Genomic DNA, 24,124 nt, shown 5'->3' on the forward strand with positions numbered 1-24,124 from the left:
AAAGCCAAAAAAATGAAGTCATTAAAAGTTTTGGTGTTCAGCAGTCATCAGAAAGGCATGATGCATGCACACATACATACATATGTACTTATATGTGGAAGGTAGGGAAATGAAGAAGTGATGATTGCTATTTATCACACCTTTGTAGCCTTGAAAAATAATGGTAATGCCGTCCTATGCTTGTATACTTTTTGTAACTCATGGATATGAATGTTTATTTATCATCTTTTCTAAAAACTTATGGTGGCAGCACTATATTTATTATTTCTAACAGAATCTTAGTGGTATTTGCTTGAAAACAAAAAGTTTTTTGTGTGTCTGGGAAAATCTGCCCTGGATTGACTGAAGTCACATACCAACTTGAAAAGAAAAAAAAAAAGTGTGTGGGGGAGTTGGGAGATCAAAACATTAAAAGTGTAATTAAAGAAGGAGGATTTCTCTGGAGCATTGGTAGAGTAAATAAGAGTGACACATATTCATTACAGAATGTATCTAAACATAAAAGAATAATTCTTTTCATAAAAGAAAAGTTAATTGAACCTGGCTACATCTGCTGTACCATCTTTATTAAGGAAGGCAGAAGTTGAAAGGGCAGCTGGAGTTTTCAGTTGGTTGCTAAGACTTTGAGCTAGATTTCTGGAAAGAAATAACAACAAACTTCCTTGCTTACTTGACAGATATTAGGAATCTGCAAGGTAACACTTCCTTCCTCTTCCCTACTGCCTGTCAACCAAATGCATTCCTTTTCTTTTCTCTTTTTATTAGGCTGATGTATTTAGTGCTTATATCTTCCAAACTGGACAATTCCAGGTCTCTTCCAGCAGGGAAACTTCAAAGAACCTCAGGGGTCACCCTGAGGCAGTTCTCTTTAATGAATTCTAAGCTGCCTCCAGGGATTCTTTCTTATACCAACTACAACAAAACTGAAACACTTTCTAGCATTATCTGTGCTAAGGTTCCTTGAGGAAACCTTTAAGGACAGTGAACATGGGAAGTGATTGCTACCAGACTACTGGTGATAATTATCTGTGTAAATAAATACATGCATTTATTTTGAAACAGACAAGTTTGAAAGAGATGTTTCTTATAGATACCTGTGGACTCTGACGTGTAGATAAAGAGTATTATAGTACCATAGGACTCTAATTAATATTAAATAAAGCAATGCATGTGAAATTAATATAGTATCTAGGATAAATATGCTCAGTGCATTATCACTTTATTGGATCTTTGTATTAATCCTTATAATAACCCTGTAAGGAAAGCAGGCTGGGCTTATGCTTTCAGGCTTTACATGTGAAAGCTAGGCTCTGAGTCGTTATTATGACTTCTCATAGGCACTTAAACTGCAGCAATGAGACTAGGACCTAGATACTCTGACTTATAGTTCATTGTAAATTTATATCAATGAGAAGTCTGTGACTAAAATAACTGTATTTATTAAATATGATCACCAAAGCACTAGTAGGAGCCAATATTGCAGATTAAATGCGTTTAACTACCTGTAAATTTCAAGAAGGCACAGCTTTCTTGTATGAATTGCATAATTGCAACTCCCACCATCAACACTTAACATAGAGTAGATGCTTAATACACGTTTGTTAAATGAATGGATGAGTAAAAAAGTCACAGCTTTTAGACGATATGGTATACTAGCTTTTGAATGCAACAGGAAGCTATTCTTTATTAAAGATGGTTCAGAATGATTTGGGTAGATTTAAACATCATCCAATTATAATCTTTTTCCTGTGAGTAAATATCAGAACTTCTCTGCTGATTTATTGTGCTTAGGCCAGCAAACCCAGAATTGTTTGGTTTTCCATTCTCTAAATAATCCGTTTGAAAGCAGTATTATCTGCATTCTTGGCACTTTGGTATGATTTAAACCGTTAAAAACTTTTTAAAGTGATTATTATCTTGATTATTTCTTAAAGAGTTGCTGGAGAACTGGACTTAATGATCCTAGGATTTACCCTATATGATCAGGTTGTTTAGTTATTTTATTTAAAGATCTAATGTATTAAGACTTGATTGGGAAAAGAGACACCAAAGAAGAAAAAAGAAAATTTGATCCATAGATGTATACTTAGTCATATAAAATGTTCTAATTATCATATAATGAAGTAAAAAAGGAGAGAATTCCATTCTATAAAGCATAAAGGGTAGAATTCCACGTAAGACCAGCATAAGACTTTGAGCTTTGAGTCAAGTTGCCATTTCTCTTGTAAGATAGATTCTGTTAAGGTTGAGGTCAAAGGATTGCTTGAGTCCAGGAGTTCGAGGCTGCAGAGAGCTATGATCTTTGCGACTGCACTCCAGCTTCGGTGACATATCAAGACTCTCTAAAAATGAAAAAAAAAAAATTCTGTTAAATTTATTTTCTGAGAGTCTGTACTGTTCTAGACACTAAAGTGAATAAATACAAATATGAGAAGACACATTCTCTACTCTTGAGGACCTTGGAGTCCAACAGAGAGCCAAAGACAAATATGCAAATATCTTTAATACAAAGCATAGTGGGATGAATGGTTCAGCTTTTGCTCCTGATGAGATCAGTGAGAGGAAAATCACATGTAGTTGGTGGATGAGATAGAGCTTCACAGATGTGATAGTGTTTGAGACAGTTCCAGAGAGTTTCTGCTGGATAGTGGGATGTTTGATAAGCAAGATAGAACCCTGTGGTAAGGGATCTCAAGGGCGAGGCGATCTTCATAGTGTGTGATGGTGCAGAAAGGACTTTTCCTAACTGCATCATATATAGCTTAGCCATCCTTTTTGCATATCATCAAGATTCTGTGTGCTAGCACCGAATAAACAAATCAAAGTTAAGCAATCTATTTGATAGCTTTGGAAAATGAATTGATGGTGGAAGAGTTTGGTATTCATGACTTTTCCTTTAAATGAGCTTTTCATATTATTGTATATTATGGTTATCGTGAGAAGAACTAGGAGTAAATCTCTTGGCCATAAGACAATCATATTAGGATTTACGTTCATTTGTAGCTTGAATTTATTTTATTTTATTTATTTATTTTTCATGGTGGGGGGCTTTCTGGCAAAAATTGGAAAGCCTGCTAGACAAATTCGAAAAGCTTGAATTTATTTTATAACATGATCAAATCTTGTGTGCTTTAAGTCTCTTGAATATGTACTAATAGTAAGGCGTATCATGTTATGGCAGTTTTCAGTTTATCCCAAATGGCTGGGGAATGGACTGTTCCAATTAATCTAATGTTATAGTAGCTAAGAGATTACAGAAATATTTTACTTGGGTTATTCAATTCCATAAACTAGAAAAAAAACAAAAATTTTAACATGGAAAATACTCTGAATATAATTTGAATTGAATTTTATATTTAATTATTTAGAAAGCTCTTTCAAGTTCTAGCGATGTTTGAGTTTACCAATGAAAGTGTTTGTTATCCTTTATTTTCTAGAAAATAAATTATGGGAACTTGACATAATTCTGGATTAAGGAAATTTGAATTTCTGAACCAGAAGATCAGAGCTTCCATGTTTAGTCTCCTACATAAATCTATTTTGTGAATAAAATAGAAATTGTACTCAATTTCAAAGCCATGATTATCAGGCACATGATGATTTGATGTGATAAGTTATGGCTTTTAAGTTACTGTCATCCAAATAAAAAAGCCATAGATAACTGCAGAGTTTTTAAGAAATTAAATATTGGGAGGAGAGAGACAGTTAAATTCCATATTTGTACTTGATAGTCACAAGTACTCTGATGACTGATAAGTATTGTGGGCTGTGCAATACTCACTCTAAGCTGCTGATAATTGTAATTTAGTGGGACCATTCTTACATCCCAGTGTCAGCCTACTGAAGAACATTTTGTATTAATGGTAAAGGTCAAATGTTTCACAGGCTTCCACTAGCCCCTATTATAGAATACTGTTCAGTTTTATATATTTAAATATTTACCCCCCAAGGAAATTTGAAATATTAGATTCCAGTATAATTAAAATTTACTTAAAACTTGGCAATTAAGAATTAGGGCAGTTCATCTCTAATTATCCCTTCATCTATATGTTTTAGATGCAGATATAGATAAACATGTATATTCCTAAACATCTATTGGCCTATAGCATTTTCTGCTGTGGCTACCAACAGTATGCATAGATTATTTGGAAAGGCTTAACTTCATATGTTTTTGTTAGAAACCTAAACCTGCCTTTGTGGTCATCATATTTTATCATTTGGCACTTAATTTCTTCAGAAGTGTTTTCTTATCGAAGTTAAAAGAACTTTGCTCCATAGTGTAACTATACAAGGTAAAAAGTGCCTTCTCTTTTTTTTTTGAACATGCGACTTGGTGCATAGTTTTATGCATTTTGTTTGAGCTTATTTTTCAAAATGAGAGTATATTAACAAATAGTCTTCTCCTCTAGATCTTATATGTTACATAGTGAACAGAAGCATAGATTGCTTTAGATAACTTTGACTTTAGAATTTTACGCGTTTCCACTTCATAAATAAGACTTTGTAATAATTTTCTAACTCTAAAATTTTTGGACTGTCTTAAAAGGATATTGCAGTCTATTCTTATGTGGGCTATGATTAAAATATTACTGAGATAGTGATAAATGATATATTGATTGCTGTTACTCCGTCTCCACAACCCAAAAGTTTTCATCTATCAGTCCAGTGACTGTGGTATTGGTGGTGGTATCCAATGTGTGAAATTAATTCTCCATCATACCTTCTTTTGTGTAATTCCTAAGTAGGCTATTTAATTTTTTCATTGGCTGGGTGTGGTGGCTCACACCTGTAATCCCACCACTTTGGGAGGCTGAGGTGGGCGAATTGCCTGAGGTCAGGAGTTCGAGATCAGCATGGCCAACCATGGTGAAACCCTGTCTCTACTAAAAAATAGAAAAAAATTAGCTGGGAGTAGTAGTGGTGCCTGTGATCCCAGCTACTTGGGAGGCTGAGGCAGGAGAATTGTTTGAACCTGGGAGGCGGAGGTTGCAGTGAGCCGAGATCATGCCATTGCACTCCAGCCTGGGTGACAGAGTGAGACTCATCTCAAAAAAATTTTTTTTTTCTTCATATAAAATAAACATAGGGGTGGATGATACTAATGTTTTCCCATTTTGGTAGTGCCCAAGAAATTAAAATGAAACCTTTAAATGAATGCTGAAGATTTGAAAAGGTTCCATTTTTGAGGCTAAGAGATGTTATGAATTCAAGAAATGTAAGTGCATGCCAAGAAGATAAACGACTTTGTTTTAAAATTGGGTTCCAAATAATTAATCAGCAGTACAAAAAAATTGACTTATGTTCCTTTGTATACTGTCACTCATTGACTATTTATCCCAAGGCATTTGGACAATTTGATGATTTTTTTTTCATGATCATAAGTTCATATGTAATTTTTCCCTAAATCCTCAGTCATTGCATTGTTGCTGCAATTATCTAAAATAACTTACTCCTCGGTTTGCTCTTTCTTGTTAAGTTCCTCTGAGGCAAGTCAGTGAACTTAAAATCGCTTTGAAACCAAGACAACTCTGTAATTTATTTCTCATTTTAGGGGGAAGTTATGTTGCTGCCCTCAAATTTGGCTTCTGCTGGGGGCCATGACACATGCCTGTAGCTCCAGCTAATTGGGAGGCTAAGACAGGAGGATTGCTTGAGCCCAAGAGTTCAAGTCCAGCCAGGGCAACATAATGAGACTTTGTCTTAAAAAAAAAAAAAAAAAAAAAAAAGGCTTCTGTGAATATAAATGTCACTAGAGAGTGTGAATATAAATGCCACTGGACAGTCTACTGTAATTATTTGGAATTCTTTCAAAGTAGTGTGATATAGATAAAAGATGATTTTCTACACATTTTACCAGAGTGTAACCTAACGGGCAGCAGTATGTAAAATGGGCTTAAGTATTATTTTATTTCCATATCCTCTGGTTCTTCAGTTGCATCCTCTTTCTGCCTTAAGTTAAACATATTGCACTTCCATCTGCTATACACTATAGATGATTCACATTTATTTTTTGCAGTGATATTTTTTAAATGAGTTTAGGGAGCAGATGTTTTTGCATTCATACTTGCCTTCCTTTTCCTGATGTCTTTCCACAAATACAGGGGGAAAAAATGCATTGCTGCTGTCCTCGGTGAATTTTGCATATCTCTTTGATTCAGGCTGCTGCACTGTAATGCATGATAATGTGACAACTGCAGTCAAGTAAGACGTTTCTTTAGTTTCCTAGTACTCTGTAAGTACTCTATATCAATATCACAGCTGTGCTGCAGGGAATTGAAGAACTTCTTCAGCTCTTGGTAATTTTCCTTTGGGTAAAAGTTATTCCAGCCAGACCTCTTCCTCTGATAGCCTTCAGCTTTGAGACTGATTTTAGACAGGTGGTTATGGATTTATAAATGAACTCAAAAATACAAACCTAGATATAGTGTATCTATAGCACACTTTCAGTATAGGTTTTTTTTCTGTTCTAATATCCAAATAAAGCACTTGCGTTATTTTAAATTACATGCGCAAATGTTGTCAGTCTTGTCTGTCTTTTTAAAAATGATGTCTAACAGAATATTATGGTTATTTGGCAAACCTCTGCAAACAAAAGTGTTCTGAATGCAGGTGTAACTGTGTAGAGTAGGAAGAGCACTGGACTCAGAATGAGAAGACTTAGACATTGTCATATTTATTGCTTTATGACAAATTATCCCAAACCTGACAGCTTACAACAGTATATACTTATTATCTCATATTTTCTGAGGGTCAGGAATCTGTGTAGTTCTGGCTCAGAGTCTCTCATGAAGCTGCAGTCAGAATGTTAGATGGGGCTGCAGTCATCTGAAGGTTTGACTGGGCCTGGAGGATCTTTTTCCAAGACGGAATTTTGTTGACAAGCATTCTTACTTCCATTTTGGACCAAGGAACCCTCAATTCCTTATCAGCTGAGTTCCACCGTTGGACTGCTCACATGGTAGCTGGCTTATTCCACAATGAGTGATCAAAGGAAGAGAGAGTAAGAGCCAAAGATAGAAGCTGCTTATAACCTAATTGTAGAAGTAACATACCATCATTGTATGGCATGCAGTAACCCTGTTACAATGACAGGGCTACAGACAATATGTGCATAGTTGGAAGCAGGGATAATTGAGGGCCAACCAGGAGGCTGGCTACCCAGGTATGAGTCATCTGTTTGCCGCTAAAGTGCTACAGGACCTTACATAGGTCGCCAGCTTCTTGAGCTTGAGTTTCCATATTGGCAGCAGGGGCATTGTACCACTTTTCCTACTGATCCCTTGAAATGTAAAGATTTTAAATGATGGATGTGAGAGCATTTTGTAAATGTGAAATAGCTGTAACTGTGGGGGTTGATTAAGGAATCATATTACTTTTTAGCAGTAATAAAAGGAAAGAAAAAAGAGGGAGAGAAGAATGGAGAGAAATGGAGAAAAGGAAAAAAGGGGGCAAAAAAGGAAAGTGTGTCTTTTATGAGCAAGGACGAGAGGTCTTTACCTCTAGTGGAGGCTTTTGCGTCTTCTTCTATCAATAGTTAAATTTAATTGCTCACAAAATGTGTGCTTAAATATATCCTCAAGATATATAATTTCATGTTTTAAAGGATTAAACAACAATGGAAAGGCTATAACAAGCCCCTCTTCTCAGCTGGGGCAGATTTGAGTAAAATCAAATGAATTTAAGTCAGTAGTCCAAAAGCTAGATTTCAGTCATCAGCACCAATATTTCCTCATTGTCTTCCTCAAAAATGGAACTGAATGCTCACCTCCATTTTAAATGCTTCTGCCGCCCATTAGAAAAGGACAGCTAAGGTAGCCGTTAGTATTTCCGTAAGCCACTGACCTTGGCTCCGTATAAACTAGAATCTAGAAAGTGACTGCATTTATTATCATTTTTAATGCGTATGTTCTGGAACTCATTTCCCCTATGGATGACTTTCAGTTTCATTTTGTGGCATCCAATTTGTGGAGACATCTTACTTTTAGAATCAAAGTAACAATCTCTGTAGTACAATAGGTGACTGGAGACCATTTACCAAGTGGAGTCATAAGTACTTCAAATTCATGTGTCCAAGGCCAAATGCATTATCCCCTCAATCTACCCTCTGCATATACATGCTATATTGATAGTTATTTGACGAGGTCATTTTGACGTTGTCTAAAAACGAACTATTTCAGCTTTTTTTCTGCCCTTAAGAAATGATTGTGACAGATAATTTCACACATTCCCTCATAATTCTCACACATTTCTTGCTTCATTACCTATTCAGTCCCTGACCTTCACTCTCCCTTTTATCTGAGACCTGCATCAGGGAAGGATGAAGGTCTGGCTGTCCATTGCAGTCATTCCCTGGCCTTAAAACACATTGTTTTCCCGCATTTTGATTTGATCATTTTGAAATGTTCCCTAAGTTAAAACACCTGGGTCAAAAGAGCTTTTAGCCTGTCTAGTATCCGTCCATTAAAAATGAGTTCTCTTCACCAGTCACCTAGTTAGCCAGTCAGCATCCTCAGTCATCTCACGTTCCTTTCTTTCCCCTCAAATCTCATGTTCAGTCCGCAAACCCTCATGATAGTAGCTCTGAAATTCCTTTGAATTTCTCTCCTCCAGAATCGCTTGAACCTGGGAGACACAGGTTGCAGTGAGCCGAGATCGCCCCACTGCACTATAGCCTGGGAGACAGAGCAGGACTCTGTCTCAAAAAAAAAAAAAAAAAAAAAGGCTGGGCATGGTGGTTCATGCCTGTAATCCGAGCACTTTGGGAGGCCAAAGTGGGCAGATCGTGAGGTCAGGAGTTCGAGACCAGCCTGACCAACATGGTGAAACCATGTCTCTGCTAAAAATAAAAAATTAGCTGGGTGTGATGGTGCGTGCCTGTAATCCCAGCTACTCAGGAGGCTAAGGCAGGAGAATCACTTGAACCTGGGAGGCGGAGTTTGCAGTGAGCGGAGATCACGCCACTGCGCTCCAGCCTGGGTAACAGAGCGAGACTCCGTCTCAAAAAGAAAAAGAAAAAGGAAAAAGAAATTGTCTTCTCCTCTGCATTGTATTCTTTCTACATCCTTTGTCATTGTTTCTCATGTTTACCATTTTAATTTCCATGTAATTGGCCTCTTTGAGGATTCTACTTTATTCTGCCTTTAGTTCACTCTCTCCATAAAAGCCAGTTGCCTTAAAAATCCTGATGTAATCTTGATATTCACCAGCTTCAAATATGGTGTGAGTCTTTATTGGCTATAGCAGCACTGCCTACTAGCACTTTCCTCAATAAAAAGAGCGTTCTGTATCTTCTGTTTTGTCCAGTATAGAGCTAGTAACCACACATGGCAGTTGAGTACTTTAAATATGGATAGTGAGACTGAGGAACCAAATTTTTACTTTTAATTTTAAATTAATTTAAATAGCTTTGGATAGCATAGGTCTATAGAATAAAGTACAACATTTCTATTTTGTCACTACCCCCTTTTTTTTTCTTTCCCTAAATACTAAGCAAATATACAAATTGTATGTATCTAATGTAATATTTTGCAACCTTTTAACCTCAATCCACACTAAAAAATGTTTTCTGTTGTGACTAAGGTATGCTTAGATATCATACATGCTTAACAAGTATTAATTGATCATCTAGTACGTACAAAGCATTGTAGATGTATCTATGAATAAAACAGATGCAGGCACCTGTAGTCCCAGCTACTCAGGAGGCTGAGGCAGGAGAATTGCTTGAACCTGGGAGGCGGCGGTTGCAGTGAGCCAAGATCGCACCACTGCACTACAGCCTGGGCAACAGAGTGAGACTCCATCTCAAAAACACAAAATAAAACAAAAAACAGACAAGATTCCCTACTCTCCTGAGGCTAACACTTTATTGGACAAGAAAGACAATGTATAATAAATAATAAATTTATTTATTTTTTTATAAATGAGGCCAAGTGCAGTGGCTCACACCTGTAATCTTAATGCTTTGGAAGGCAGAGGTAGAAGGATCACTTCAGGTCAGGGGTTGGAGACCAGTCTGGGCAACGTAGTGAGATCCCGTCTCTACAAAAAATAAAAATAAAAAATTAGGCATAGTGGTGCGTGCCTGTAGTCCCAGCTATTCAGGAGGCCAAGGCGGGAGGATTGCTTGAGCCCAAGAGTTTGAGGCTGCCATGAGTGATGATGGCAGCACTGCAATTCAGCCTGAGTGACCCAGTGAAACCCTGTCTCAAAAAAAAAAAAAAGGCAAGTAAATAAATAATAAACACAATGAAAGTGAGTTGTATAGTATTGTATAGCGTATTAGAAGGTATAGTGGAATTTATCTGTCATTTCCATATGGTTCTTTTTGTGTCTTCTTTAAGAACTGCTTTCTACCCTCCAGATTCAAATATATACTGTAGTCTTTTCTAAATGTTGTATAGTGTTAATTTTCACATTTAAGTCTTCAATCCACCTGGAATTTATTTTTGTGTATGGTGTGAGACACGGGTTGAATTCCACCCCCTCCCGATATGGGATGCTAATTCTCTGCTATTCTGGTTTTTTTTAAAAGATGTTTCTGATTGTAACTCATTAAATTGATTTTTTTTGCCCCTCAATAATAAGCTACTAGCAATTTAAAAAATTGCTCTACTGTTTCTAAACTACCTCTTAAATGCCCAGTGGCATTTACATTGCCAATAAGGGAATTTAAACTTGAACTAGCTAAAAACAAACACCAAAGAAGACAGGAGTGCTAATATGGGTCACAGAACCTTAAGGCAGGGATGCAGCCTTAGGAATAGATTGAAATTGTACTGCTATGTGTACATCAATTCACACATTTTTCTACAGAGCAGGTCAGTGGGAATTACGGCTAGTAACAGTTCCTGAGCTTTACATATCATATATCCAACTACTGAAGGAAGTCTGTTTTCATTTATGTCCCACATTTTCATTGACACATTTTGGGTCAGACAACCACCTCTGTGCCAATCAGCTATGGTGGCTTCTGCTGCAAAATGTGGCAGATGAGAAGAGAGAACTTTTGGGCCAAATGCTGAAAAAACAATTCATTAGTAGAAGCATTAAGTATAATCTGTGTCTCGGGGTGCCTTTACTCATACTCTAATTGAGCCCATAAAATGGCATCTTTAGTGATGCCTTTGGAGTCATCCTTCAGGCAGTCAACTGGCTTCCTCTAAGCAAATGCTTCTTACTGGCCTCTCACAGTACTGCTTCTTATAATAATTGGAATGACTCAGTCCTGTGTCTGTTTTAGCTGTGAACTGTGATGCATATATATAGCTAGACAAAGTTATTTTTATGTAAAGTAATGTGACATTGATAAGGTCCAGTAGACATTAAATTGGTGATATAAGAACATCGTAACATGTAAGACATCTTGCCTGTACTGGATTAAATTTCCATGAACTTCCAAAGTTGTACTGCACATTGCATCAATTCCTGAGTAAACAGTTGGTTGATAAATGAATTCTGTTCTTCAAAAGTGGGTTGGAAGCAATAGGATTGACTTGGGCTATTTTTCCTGATATTTGAAATTTGATTTTGCACTTGAAAACAGTTATGGCTGATTCGAATGATAAGAAATGTCATCAGTGTAGATGTTTGTTTTGATTTTCCTCCATAACTTTTCCTTTGCTGATTTTAAGGGAAACATTTTTAGGCTAAGTTAAAAAATATCATCTTGGCCGGGCGCAGTGGCTCATGCCTGTAATCCCAGCAGTTTGGGAGGCTGAGGTGGGCAGATCATCTGAGGTCGGGAGTTTGAGACCAGCCTGACCAACATGGAGAAACCCCGTCTCTACTAAAAATACAAAATTAGCCAGGCGTGGTGGCGCATGCCTGTAATCCCAGCTACTCGGGAGGCTGAGGCAGGAGAATGGCTTGAACCTGAGAGGCGGAGGTTGTGGTGAGCTGAGATTGTGCCATTGCACTCCAGCCTGGGCAACAAAAGCGAAACTCCATCTCACAAAAAAAAAAAAAAAAAAAAAAAAAAAAAATCTTCTTATATGAACCAAAAATATTTGGCTATGTTTTTCCATTATGGCCATGGCTACTCATAACCATTTTTTGCTTTCTTAATTTAGTTGTCCTAAATGAATTTTGAATGCAGAATAACAGATGTGATCAAGCACAGAATGTTTTCGATACATCCTGTTATTAAGAAAAAAATTTCTCCCTTATTTTGATGTAATGGAACATTTTCACAAAAGACAGTAACTAAACTGGATTCATTTACTTCCCAAAGTTAGCAAATCTTTTACTTCTCAAAGTTAGCAAAAAGCACCTTTTAAATGTAAATAACACTTGTAGATAGAGTTAAAATGAGTTTTAAAAAAAGGTGATAGCTAGGGTGCAAAATGCTTCCTTTCTAGAGGTTGAAATTACAGTAAGCAAGATTATCTATCATTCATTTGGAAGATGACTGGGGTGGAGGCAGTGTGAGTTGTGTTGCTGGGGCAGACATGACATAAAGGGCAGAGTCAGTAGACATACTTGCAAAGGTGTAGGGAAAGACATGTTTCTTTCCTTATGAGTCCTAGTAGGGACCTCTCTCTTGTCTTCCTGTCCTGTCCCATCTCTCCTTCCTTCCCCTCCTGTCATCTCCACATGACTCCCCTCTAATCTTCTCTCCTGCTCCGTTTCTCTACCTTCTTCAACTTTAGATATTTCACATATCTTTCCAGGGGGATTGAGAAAGATCCAGATGGATCTAGGCTTTATTCAATATCTTTTTTTTAACCAATATAGATTATTGTGTACACCCCTGTCCTAGACATTAATAGACTAGAAAAAGGCACAAATTATACATGTCAACTGGGGGAAAATGAGAAGGTAAAAAATTTTAAGATAAAGGGCAGGGAACAAATTGTCATCATCAGAAATGAGGGATGTTTAGGGGGTTAGTACCCATTTTTAATATTGGAGAAATAATAATCCTCAAAGCAGCTTTGACTCCATATTGCTGTTGCTCAAGTAGAGTAACTAGAAGCTGAGTAAAGCTAGAAGTTGTGTGTTGAAAGTGTTGCTAGAAAATTCTGCTTAAGCAGCATGAGTATCTAGCTTCCCAAGGTAACTATGGAAAAGGATACAATAGCAATAGGAATGTGTACGTTCTGGGCTGTTTAATATAGTTTTCTCAGGTCAGGCGTGGTGGCTCATGTCTGTAATTCTAGCACTTTGGGAAGCTGAGACAGGAGGATTGCTTGAGCCCAGGAGTTCGAGACCAGACTAGGCAACATCGTGAGACCCTGTCTACAAAAAAAAGAAAATATTAGCTGGGCGTGGTGGTGCGCACCTGTAGTCCCAGCTGCCACTACACTGCAGCCTGGGCAGCAGAGTGAGACCCTGTCTCTAAATAAATAAAGTAGTTTTCTCACCATGCTTTATATTTCCTCAGCAGACACCTAGGTATCATAATTGAAATAAACATTTCCTTAGGTGAGATACTTAAAATAGATTCACGCTCTGGGAATCATTTTGTTAATGAAAATACACCCCTCGCCCCCCGCCCCCCCACCTTTTTTTTTCCTGAGGATTCAGGTATAGAACTCCAAATTTTTGACTGGGTGTGATGGCTCATGCCTGTAATCCCAGCACTTTAGGATGCCGAGGCGGGTGGATCACCTGAGGTTAGGAGTTCCAGACCAGCCTCGCCAACGTGAAACCCCGTTTGTACTAAAAATACAAAAATTAGCCGGGCGTGGTGGCGGGCGCCTGTAATCCCAGCTACTCAGGAGACTGAGGTGGGAGAACAGATCTTTTGAACCCGGGAAGCGAAGGTTGCAGTTGAGCTGAGATGGAGCCAACTGCACTCCAGGCTGGGCGACAGAGCGAGACTCTGTCTCAAAAAAAACAAAACAAAACAAAACAAAAAAAACAAAACTCCAAACTTTTCCTTTTTTGTCTGCCTGGAACAAATTTCAAAACATAGTGCCTAATACCTGCAAAAATAGAAATAACCACGGCATTGAACACACTTCAGTAATTGTTTTAGTTGAATTTATAGGATTAAAACAATTTCAGTGTTGACTGTTTAACAAAATGAAACTCATAGTTAACACAGGAACCAGTTCAATTATCTCTGAGTCGTTAATTTATGAATGGTTCCATGGCCATTTTCCATAGTAATGCTGAATCCCTCCCACCCTACCTTGTTCATATTCTGGGTCAGTATCTGAATTGCCACTAGCGGTGAACAATGTGTATGAGGTACACACACACACACACACACACACACACACACACACAACAAATTAAGCGGCTTCTCAGACTGCCTGTCTGGTGTTTGTTATCTATCTGTAGCAATTGGAAGTGATTCTGTTGGGCCATCTAAAGTGCACATTATAAAGGAAAAAGATTTTGCTTTTGTTTCCTTACTAGTAGCCATAGAAACTTTTAAAAACCATCTGTAATACATTACAGGAGAGTTTTTGTGTTCCTTATGCTTTTGCTAGTTTCTGTTTGTATTATCTGTATATTGACTATAACCTCAGCTACCCTAGTTTGAAGCTTTACTTTAACTTACTGAACTTGAAGGAATTACAGATATTTTTACTCAGTGGCCAGCATAACCACTCCTTGTTTAGCCACAGTACTTTTATATGGCTTCAGTGTGCTTTTATTTTTGTACTTTATTTATTAAGCCGACTGGCAGTAATTCTGTGACATGGCTTTGACTGAGGAGTTGTAGCTGGTAGCCACAGCCTAGCTGATGGTCTTTAATATGGAGGCAGAGGGGCTGGCAGGAAGCAATAGTAAGGCGATTCACATTAGTTTCTTTTACTGCAAGTGTGAATACACACTATAGGTCATCAAAAGGATATTCAGGATTTTTTATTGTGGTTTGGACAGAACCATGACTATGTGAATTTACTGAAAAGGTTCTTGTTCTCTTGCCTTTGTAGCTAATCATATGTAATACAAGTCCCCTACTCCAGCCAGATTAAAACCATGGGTAATTCCTTTTGCACTAACTCTTAACATCTTCAATAGTTATGCCGGTATGACTGGGTTTCTCTTTCATTGATGAGTGTTTTTTTCCCTGTTATTCTTCATCATCTCCTTGTTTCAGTCTCTTTTAAATATGTGTTCCCTCTTACCAAATTTCTTTTCTTGTACATATTTGTGTCTATACACCAAGTCCTGATTTTTGGTGGGCTGTGGGAGGCCTTGTTGTTTCTATTGAACCGCTTCATAAGGAGCCCAGCTGTTAGCTGTCAAGGGTTTTCTCTTTTATTAGTCTCAGAAGGCAGGACTGGCAGGGTGCAGCGTGTTGGTACAAGATCCCAGCTGTTGTAATGGTGCTCTCGGAGTCCCTGATCATTTGAAACTTGAAGAAAAATTTGACCTTATCATGGAAGTTGTTTCTGTTTGTTCATTTGTTTGTTTTAGAGGGGCTCTCAGTGCAAGATAAAAAGATGTAAATGATAACTGTAAGATATGGAGGCAGTATAGAGAAAAACGCGTGTTTCTGCTTTTCAAACTTTTTAGTAGCAGACATTTTTGGTATGGAGAGTTTAAGATACAGGGGGGATGTTAACTAATGTGGATGTAGAGAAATTTGTCCTGGCATATCTTTATTTGGTAAGCAGGCTAAGCAAACTTAGCAAAATTTATTCACGCTTTAAAAACATGAGATAAGAGCTCTTTCTCAGAGGCACACTCTTAAAAGTTTTGCCGAATTGGAAAGGTTCTGATGCTGTTTAATTAAAAGAAAAATGCAATAATACCAGATTCTGTTTAAAAGGATTTTGCTGCTTTATGTAGCCTTGTCTTTCAGGTTCTCTGGGTGGCTTCTCTATGCCAGGATCCTTGGGAATAGTTTGATAAGCCGACCAAGTTATTGAATAAAGAGAATCATACACCTTAAGCAATGAAAATATCTGCCTTTACTTCATTGTGAAAGATTGACAGACAAGAACACACGTAATAGCATGCATTTACGTTTAAGAAATGAAATTTATTTAAAACTGGGAACCTTGAGAGAAATGCTTGGTTGGGACTGAGTCATTACCCAGTTAAAAATAACCTTTCCAGGTCATGTCGTTTTGTTTGCCGCAGTGAAATAAGTTTATTTCAGCAGAATGAAGCCATTATTAGCTTGGCAGAGTCCACTTGTCAGAATTTTATGGAGCAGAACACCGTTTGGCTGGGAAATTCAATAAATACTGTAATGTGAGAGGAGTTAAACTCCAAGGGCTGAAGGGGCAAAGAGTGGGGGATTTGTTGCTAATTCATTGTTTCACAGCTCCAATAAGAAAGCATTAGGATATATGACGAATTATCATTAGAGGTCAGGCGCACAACCCTTCTGTGAATTACCAAAGCAGCAGGACTTGTGAGTAAAATAAAAACTTTAAGCTGTGTTAGGATGTATAGCACTGAAGGGGTAGCGTAAATATTGAGTGTCTCGATGCTCAAGTTTTTTATTTTTCTTTTTTGGAGGGTAATATGTCTTCTTTACCTGCCCTCCTGCTCTATCTGGGAATTTGTAAAGGAATAAAATACAGTTGAAAATCCTATGACAGTAGAATCCAGCCATCAGACCAGTACTGCAATATTGAAATGGAACTGAGCCGTTTGTCATCTTAACAATCTGGGAAACCAAAGCAGTGGCCACTCTCAAGCACCAGTGGGCTTCACCTTGAGGTATGAGGTAGTGTGTTCTAATGACCAGGGTATGGTGAGACTAAATTCCTACTTCTGTCACAGTGTCACCGTAGACAATATGTAACTTAAGTAGGCCTGGGCTTTTTTATCTGCAAAACGGTGTTAAGTAATAGTATTTATTTACTCCATAGAGTCACTTGGGGATAAAATGAAAGAATACATATAAAACTTCAGTACAGTATCCATCATGTAGCAAAATAAACAGTAATGACTTCATACTTTTCAGTTGAATTTGAGTAGGAAACACCAGTTACTTTATGATATACAGAAAGTTACTAATACTAGGAAAAGTCTTTAACTTTGTGGGAAATTAATAACTCAAACATTGTGCTCTATTTATGTCATTATTCATTCACTTGTGAATGTCAATGTACAACTTTTTTATATAATTACAATCATTTTGAACTTTTTTTGTTCTGACTTTAAAATGGATTTCTTTATGAAAATTTCCATTCTTCGTTATGATTCATATATGATATTTTCAAGTTTAATATTCTGGTCATGTTGATATGCTGTAATTTGCTCGAACTTCTTGTGGTGGGTTGTTGAATTTAAAACTGAAATTGAGTCTTGAGGAATGGGTAAGATTTAGTTGGATGGAGAGAAACTGCAAGGGTAGAGAAGAAACCTATTTTGAGATAAAATATCACTGCTTACCTATTTGGAGCTTTTCTTGCTACGTAGACTATTGAATTTCACATGAAAAAGAAGTGTAGGCCAGGCGTGGTGGCTCAGGCCTGTAATCCCAGCCCTTTGCGGGTGGCCAAGGTGGGCAGATCACTAGGTCAGGAGTTCGAGACCAGCCTGACCAACATGGTGAAACCCTGTCTCTACTAAAAATATAAAAATTAGTCAGGTGGTGGTGTGTGCCTGTAATCCCAGCTACTCCGGAGGCTGAGGCAAGAGAACCGCTTGAACTCGGGAGGTGGAGGTTGCAGTGAGCCGAGATTGTGCCACTGCATTTCAGCCTGGGCAACAGGGCGAGACTCCGTCTCAAAAAAAAAAAAAAAAAAAGCCTAAAGTATTTCTGTTTTCATGAGTGTCTCAGCACTGAAATAGGTTGAGGGTTCCCTTTCCATTTACCTTGAAAAGAGTGTTTTGCCTATGTTTTAGCCATATGATGAAAAGAAATTGAGGATATAAAATTACAGTTAGATAGGAGAAGTAAGTTCAGGAGATGTATCGCACAACATGGTGACACAGTTAATAACAATGTATTGTAAACTTGAAAATTGCTAAAAGAGTAGATTTTGAATATTTTCACCGTAAAAAAGTTGTTGACTACAGTTAATAACAATGTATTATAAACTTGAAAATTGCTAAGAGTAGATTTTAAATATTTTCACCGCAAAAAGTGAGGCATAGATATTTTAATTAGCTTGATCCATTCCACAATATATACATATATATTTTGTATATGTACACGTATGCAATTTTATACCATAAACATTATGGTATGTTTTATACCATAAACATTATGGTATGTTTTATACCATAAACGTAAAACATTGTGTATACATAATAAACATACATAATATGCATAATATATATACAGTTTTTGTCCGTTTGAAAAATAAAAAAAAAGGAAATTGAGGATGTCCAGTGCTAACACCATACTTTTAAATTGACTTACTAGAATGTCTTATGGATGGACCATGAGCTGACCCACTTGCTGGCCTGTTAGGCATACAGAGTGACGTGGAAGGACCTTTCACAATGTGATAAGTTACTAGGACCTTAAATATAGAGAAGACACTAAACTTGTTTTGGGAAAACGTACTCATTGTAATGTGAAAGTATAGTTTGCATCATTTGCTTGTCAGCCTGACCTTCCTGCATCCCCTGCACAGTCTGATTAAGATTCAGAGAGCCTTGGAATTCATTTCATTAAAGCACTGCCCCAGAGTCCATTATTGCAAAATATCAGCATAGTGCTCCATGTGACCTTTAAAAGCTTAGAAAATGATAGAGTTTGACTCTTTCTTTATTTTAGTGCTTTGGATAATGCTTTTTTCCTGTTTTCCTATACTAATGAGTTGTACTCTTACTTGAAAACTTGCCTTCTGTTTTCAGTAAATCTTTTGACATATCTTTTCCTCAGCTAGGACACAGGTCTCCTGACTGTGTCTTTCTTCTTTCCCTTACTACCTTTATCTCCTAAGGGTATTTTCCTTGGAACTGGTAATTTTCACTCAAATGGATTAATATGGATACCACACCACAGGCTTCAGAGACAGCTTTTAAGCCTTCTGGAGGAGTTGCCAAAGTCATTTAAAGAGCAGCCCCCTGACTCTTAAGATTCTTTAGATAAAGAGTGCACCTCTGGACAGCTGATTGCCCCCTGCCAATGATAAATTCTCTTTCTTGTATCATTCCTTCAGTCTTGAAGTTGTACCAAAGCAAAGCCTTTTGCTGGTCATAAACTGCAGAATCTTTTAATCAGGGACTGGAAAAAAAAAAGTGGTTGGTGAAATTGGAGCTAACCATCCCCCATCCTCCTATTGAATTGTACTTGTAATTACAGTTAAACCTAAAGAGAAGATTTCTTCAGAGTGTAATAGCTCCCCTGGGTATTTTTCACTGGAGCAGGTTAATTTATACTTACAATATCTGACCACAGCTGATCAATAGGAAATCTGTGATGTGCAGAAGGAAGCACTGGAGATACTGTAAGCAAACGTACCTCCGCAGTTGATACACATACAACCACTTCCGAGATTATTTTTGGCACAATCTCCTTCCTTTTCTGGCATCTATAAGCTGGGGTTTAAGGATGACTTATTTGTTTCTTTACTTATCTCAGGATTTTGAGGATAGAATATTTCTTGGCCTTGAAGGTCATGCATGATAATTCATGTTCACATGAGGTAGATTCTCAGGACTTGCCTGAGTCTATTTTTTCATTCTACTGACTGACACACACTGAGAGCCTGGCTCTGGGGTTGCTTCAGGTACCTCACAGAGAGAATAAAAGCACCTTGGCTTGGCAGAAACTACCATGGACATTTTTTGTTAGACTTCTCTAGTACCTCCTTATCCCAGTGTTGCAAAATTAATCTCTCCGTGTCTGAGGAAAACATCACCTAGTCTCAAACACTCAGGAGGCTCCTGATTAAATTAGGAACCTGAGTCTAGTAACAAAGTTCAAATTCTTGGCTATTGTGTCTACTGTGCCTAGCACAAGGTTGAGCTCAGAATTGGTATTTAAGGAATTTTTTTACATGTTTACACCTACTCTCGGGGAAAAGGGATGGATTGGTAAGAGTTCCTAAATTTATCAAATGAGAACCTCTTGAATAAATGGCCTAATCCTGTGCGGTGGAATAATTATCTAGAATTTTTACTGAACACCAGGTATTATACTTTATAATTTTGTGTCAATAATTATGATCTGGTGAATTTAGAGTAGTTTTATTTCCATTTGTTTGGAAAATGCTATTCTTAGTTTTTCCCCAGAAGGGAGATACTTTACAGATATTCTTAGAACTGGAGCACTGAGGGCTTATGACTTTGAATGTTTGACACTTTAACTTTTCCCTCACTAGGATTTTGATGTTACATTGTGCAGTAAGATGTAAAGAATATTATGGTTAGTATCAGTAATTATTCAGTTCACCTGGTTACCACTGCTAATCAAAATCCAATGGAATTAGAGTCTTTGTAAGATAAATGACATCTCTTGTTGATCATACCCACAGTCCAAGGAGTATCCTTAGGACCAAAAAAAAAAAAACCAACAAAACATCGACATAATGTGTGAGCAAATATGCCTTCTTGGGCCCTGCTGACTGCAGCATTCACAAAACCCCACGATTTGGCTGAGTTTGTGGAACGCCAGCCTGAGGCATAGAAGCTTGTTTACCGTGCTGATTAAGAGGAAAGCTTGAAATGGCTGAGGAGATAGTGGCATCTCTGGCTCTGTGTGTGTGAGGGAGAGAGGAGCAGGGATGGGAGAATTAGAGAAAGAGAGTGGGCCTTGGTAGTGTTATTCCTAGTTGTAATAATGTGTATGACAGTCTTTGGTGGTGAATGCTAGCTTTACATTCTTTCTAATAATTGGAGGGATAAAATTAAGATGGAAACCCAACCCCGGGACGACACATTAGGTTTTATTGGAGCCCCGCCCCCCCTCCCGGCCCCACCCAGCCCATGACATGTGATGTTGAAAAGGCTGACAGATAACTGAGAGATGTTTTCATCTCTAAAGGAGCGGCTGGGTAAGTACTTGGTTGCCTTGGTTAATGGTAGAAGAGGTTCCAAAAAGAAAAGAACTGGAAAGGGAGAATGAATTAAAATGGCTTCATATTGTATTTTGCTTAACAGATTCTTGTTGTTGTTTATATTATTCGCTCGCTCTCTCTGTCTTCCTGCTGTTATTTTTCTGTCAGCCTTCTGCTATGGGTATACTGTCTTTCCATCAGGGTATAAAGGGACTAGTTCTCCTCTCATCTCCTGTCTTTCGCCCAAGGCTTGCCTCTGACATTCCCTCCACCTTCTTTTTCCCTTTGACCTTTACGTTTCAGAGTGGATCTTAAATAAGCTTTTACATGATTTAGAGTGAAGATATCATAAAGAATCATTGTGTTGCTTTTTAACACTGCTCTTGAAAAGTAATTTTCTTGGTGGTGGTAATAAAACACCTTTTACCATGTGTTGAGCAGTGTGGTCAATTCTTTACATGTGTTACTTCAGTGAATCCATTGAGCAACCCTCTGGGCTCTGTATGATATTATTTCCATTTTTATGTGATAAAACTGAAGCTCAGAGTGGATGAATATTGTAGCCACAGTCTCAGAGCGGACAAGTGGGAAACACTCCATGGCCTCCTAATTTCAGTATTACTGATCTTTCTAAGCAGATCTCCTTTCTGTTTCCAGTAGAAAAGGGCTTAAGTAAACAGTGGAATCCACATCTCTTAGGCAGTAGAAGGTGCTTTCCTCAACAAAGCAGAATTGGTCCTGTGGAGCTTGGAAGTCACGGCCCAGGACCCAGCGCAAGAATGAGAGCAAAAAGACACCAGATATCTTGCAGCATGAAGTCAGTTTCAGTGTTGGGCAGATTCGCAGCTAGTAATCTGTCCAGACACGGTCGCTCTGTTATCCAGAGGTAGCGAGAACTTCTCAGAAGTTAGAGGAGGCTGAGCTGTCAGGAATACAACAGATATTGGCCAAGCGAAAGACAAGACTTGAGGCCTAAGATAAATCAAAGAAGAAAGGAACTTTGGTGTCTCAAAAATATGATAAAAAGGCAAATTATCTCAAGTTTTAAGAAGGGAATAATCTTTATTACTAATTTTGGCTCATTGTAGTGAAATGTTATAATTTGCCAATCAGTTTAAATTGTCTAGCCTGTGGCTATCACGCCGGCCTTAAATTAGAATACATACATACATATATATGACATAAAACCACCTAAACAGTAAAAAGTAGCATGAACCTTTCCGATGGAAATGTAATGTATTACCACAGAGCAACAGTAGTTTCTAATCTGAGAGCCCACATCTGAATTACTTCTGCTGAGAAAGCAAGTAACCAATCCTAGACATTGTATTTTGTTTTGAAAGCATTGATATGGAAGACGCTCTGTGGATTGGTTAATAAATACCTCAGGATGGAGCCCAAAATTTCTTCTGTTGTATAGAGGATGTTTTTCATGGTGGGTTGTAGGAAGGATTTTATGTGAAACTACAATTTGATAAAAAATGAGAGGTAACACTGTGCTTTGCTCCAGTCACTAAAACTAGGTCCCATAGGATCATATCTTTGATAAAATGAATATAGGACTGCATAAATCAGGAAGTACAGTAAATAAGGATTTCAATACAATTTAATATATGACCAGCTCTCTTTTATCACTGACCTTCATACCACTGAATGTTTACAGATGTGTCATTTATTTAAGATTGCTAAGTGTTGGACTGACTTACAAAAATTAATGTATGACTCACTCAAAATGGGATACACATTCTCAGGACAGTTTTAGGTATCTTAAAAAACAAATGCACTAGCTGTAAAGTTTTTCCTAGATTATGAAATTTCTTTTGACAGAAAACATAATCCACAAAATTGTCTTTATATTTTGAGGAAGGAGGTATGGCAACTACTTTCAAAATTACGTAAAAATGTCTTGCTCTTAACTACTGCTAGTTTACATTGATGTCATTTTTCTTTAATGCTCTTTTTTTTTTCCAGAAGGAAATATAAAAGACAAATGTATTAATTTGTCAACCAGTTGGGTAATACCTCTGTTTAAATTTCATTCTTAAGCATACTAGTTTAACAAAAAAGTTTAAATGATAATTTACTCTTTGGGAGGTGGAAGCAGGAGTATCACTTGGGCCCAGGAGTTCAAGATCAGCCTGGGCAACATAGTAAGACCCCCATCTCTAAAAAACAACAACAAAAAATTAGGCGCGGTGGCACGCACCTGTAGTTCCAGCTACTTGGGAGGCTGAGGTGGAAGATCTCTTGAGGCTAGGAGGTCGAGGCAGCAGCGAGCCGTGATCCTGCCGCTGCACTCCTGCCTGGGTGACAGAGTAAGACCATATCAAAAAAAGAAAAAAATGTATATATATATAAATAGAATATATTTATATACTATACATATGTATTACATAATATTTATATATTATACATATGTATTATATAATATTTATATACTATACATATGTATTATAAAATATTTTTATATTATACCTATGTATTATGTTATATATTTATATATTATACATATATAATATATATATAATACATATTTTTTAAAGGGTAGGACTTTAAAAAAAATAGCCTATTCTAAAAATTTAAATGTCTTTGTTTCTGAATGGAATCCCTGCCTCTCAAATGTCCTGTTTCGTGGCTATCACTCATACTGCTGCTAAAATAATCTTACAGAGCCCATTGGATCACCCCCATCATTGCTTTCATTTTAATAAATACTTATTCTTAGGCTGGGTGCAGTGGCTTATTCCTGTAATCACAGCACTTTGGGAGGCCGGCAGATCGCTTGAGCCCAGGAGTTCGAGACCGGCCTGGGCAACATGACAAAATCCCATCTTTACTAACCAAAAATTAGCTGGACATTGTAGTGTGCACCTGTAGTCCCAGCTACTTGGGACGCTCAGTATCAGGATCACCTGACCCTGGAAGATGAAGACTGCAGTGAGCCAAGGTTGCACCATTGCACTCCAGCCTGGGCGATGTGAGTAAGACCCTGTCTCAAAAATAAAAACAAAAATGCCTACTTTTGAGGCATCTAGTTTAACTTTGACAACATCCCATTTTACCCATGGCAAACTGAGCCTTAGTATAGTTGTATGCCTTGTGCAGGGTCCAATCTCATCTTTTCACTGTCCCAAAATCAGGGTGCAGTCCTTCTACTCTTCCATCCTGGGACCTATAATTATTTCTAGTTATTGAGCCAAGGAAATTCTATAATAGTCTCTGGGAACATTTGTTATTGTCTGCTTTTAAAA

The 24,124-nt window shown here is 37.6% G+C and overlaps 1 protein-coding gene and 1 non-coding gene across 43 annotated transcripts in view; one reads left to right on the top strand and one right to left on the bottom strand.

Annotated features, from left to right (window-relative positions):
* Nucleotides 1-24,124, top strand: part of PTPRD (protein tyrosine phosphatase receptor type D) — a 2,308,100-nt gene that overhangs the window by 1,818,938 nt on the left and 465,038 nt on the right. The window contains exon 1 of one of the 42 annotated variants that reach the window (XM_055092143.1): nucleotides 20,849-20,870. The exons of the other annotated variants lie outside the window; for them this stretch is intronic. The gene's annotated coding sequence lies outside the window, so the exon portion shown is untranslated. Of the gene's footprint in view, nucleotides 1-20,848; nucleotides 20,871-24,124 lie in introns of those variants that run through there. 42 annotated transcript variants of the gene reach the window in all.
* Nucleotides 3,044-3,105, bottom strand: LOC112440887 (U7 small nuclear RNA). The gene has a single exon (XR_003028879.1). It is a non-coding gene; the product is annotated as a U7 small nuclear RNA (small nuclear RNA).

Source organism: Pan paniscus, chromosome 11, assembly GCF_029289425.2.
Source record: "Pan paniscus chromosome 11, NHGRI_mPanPan1-v2.0_pri, whole genome shotgun sequence".
Lineage (NCBI taxonomy): Eukaryota > Metazoa > Chordata > Mammalia > Primates > Hominidae > Pan > Pan paniscus.